The sequence below is a fragment of the Corvus kubaryi genome, unplaced genomic scaffold, assembly GCF_017639235.1.
Source record: "Corvus kubaryi isolate FWS band 111438036 unplaced genomic scaffold, C.kubaryi_AGA036_p1.0 133, whole genome shotgun sequence".
Taxonomy (NCBI): domain Eukaryota; kingdom Metazoa; phylum Chordata; class Aves; order Passeriformes; family Corvidae; genus Corvus; species Corvus kubaryi.
This window is the reverse complement of record NW_024580667.1, coordinates 1,605,539-1,607,288: the sequence shown is the minus strand read 5'-3', so window position 1 is coordinate 1,607,288 and position 1,750 is coordinate 1,605,539. Positions and strand designations below refer to the sequence as shown.

At 44.2% G+C, this 1,750-nt stretch overlaps 1 long non-coding RNA gene across 1 annotated transcript; it reads left to right on the top strand.

The window, feature by feature from the left end:
- Positions 1–516: 516 nt before the first annotated feature.
- On the top strand, positions 517–938 carry LOC121666743. The gene is made up of 2 exons (XR_006016768.1): positions 517–554; positions 633–938. It is a non-coding gene; the product is annotated as an uncharacterized LOC121666743 (long non-coding RNA).
- Positions 939–1,750: the final 812 nt, after the last annotated feature.

Here is a 1,750-nt window from a genome sequence, read left to right as displayed (position 1 = left end):
AAAGACCACTCAGGCAATTAAGGATGCATCCTGTGTCCTGTCCAGCCCTTTCCACATCTTCCAGCCACATTCTTGTCCTGTGTTAAGTGCAGCAAGTTGAATATGATGTGCTGCATCCCCTGCAGCAGTGCTTGATCTCTGTACTACCGTGATGAGTTGCACTTGCTCAGCGCAAGCCAATGCAGAGTCTCCTGCAGGGAAACTACAGATTCACCGATATTTTGGATAACTGACCATCTGTACATGCATGGATGACTGCATATAACTGCCTTTTTAGTAACCATCATTGTATTTCACAGATAAATTTTTGGTGTTTTCTCCCCTGTTCCTTTCAAGTAGGTGTTGTCTGTTTCCCAGGGAACAAAGGACAGAAAAAGAAGAAACTGCCTCAAGCTGTTCCAGGGAGGTTCAGGTTGGACATCAGGAAGAATTTATTCACTGAAAGAGTTGTCAAGCATTGGAAGGGGCTGCCCAGGGAGGTTTGGAGTCTCCATCCCTGGAGGTGTCCCAGGAAGGGCTGGAGGTGGCACTCAGTGCTCTGGGCTGGGGACAAGGTGGGCATCGGGCACAGCTGGGACTTGATGGGCTGAGAGGGCTTTTCCAGCCTAAATGACTCTGTGATTCTATCTCAGGACTCCAGCAGAAGATTTGCCCACTCTCTCTTTGTTGGTGAGGAAGGACAGTGAAGAGAGGAACGGAGAAGGAGAAGAAGAAGATATTCTGTGGAATAAAAGCCCTGTGTGGTGCTGCTAGTGAGCTGGGCTCCAGCCTGGAAGGAGCTCATCCCAGTCCTCCTGGCACAGTCATCTGGAGCTGATCACTTCTCCTGGCTCTGTTGTTTATACTTTCTGCAGTTATGTTTCTAATGTCTAAACTGATCTAAAGTTTGCAATTTATACAAGGAAGGGCTGTGCCAATAAAAGCCACATCAAAATCCATTTGTGGATAATGTTACAGGATCAAGAAGCAGATTATTAGAGATGGGATTTGACTCTCCTAGACTGTACTATCAGTAATTGAAATATTGTGGCTGACAGCAGGCTTCCTCATCATACTTTTTGGGCATTTATTGGTTTAGACAGATTCACTTCTGATTTAATTAGTCACTTAGAAGATCTTGATCTTCTCTAGGCAAGGGGTTTGACACAGAAAGGTCATTGCTGGAACATTTCTTTCTTGCTTTGTATTATTTTGTCTATAAAGCAATCATTATTTCAGATGCAGAAAATGGTCATGACATTTCAAGACAGACTGATCTGCACGAGGAGAACAGGACCATGGGCTCATTGGGAATATACATTTGAAGAATATATCATTGGGAATACAACAAAAACTGCTCTGTGCTTCAGAAGCCAGCACATCTTCCTGTAGATGAATAGGATCTAAAGCTTGAGAACTATTAAATCATTTAACCTAGAGTCATGGAATCATAGAGTAGCTTTGGCTGCAAGGAACCTTAAGGATCATCCAGTTCCAACCCCCTGCAATAGGCAGGGACACCTCCCACTACACCAGGTTTCTCCAAGCCTCATCCAACCTGGCCTTGAACACTTCCAGGGGTGTGGCATCCAAAATTTCTCTGGGCTACCCTCAGAGTAAAGAATTTCTTCCATATATCTAATTTAAACCTGCCCTCCTTCAGTTTAAAATCATTGCCCCTTTTCCCCTCACTATTGGCCATACAAAAAAATGTCCTTCCTTTTTATAAGCCCCCTTTTGTCACTGAAAAGTGCTCTAAGTTCTCCCCAAA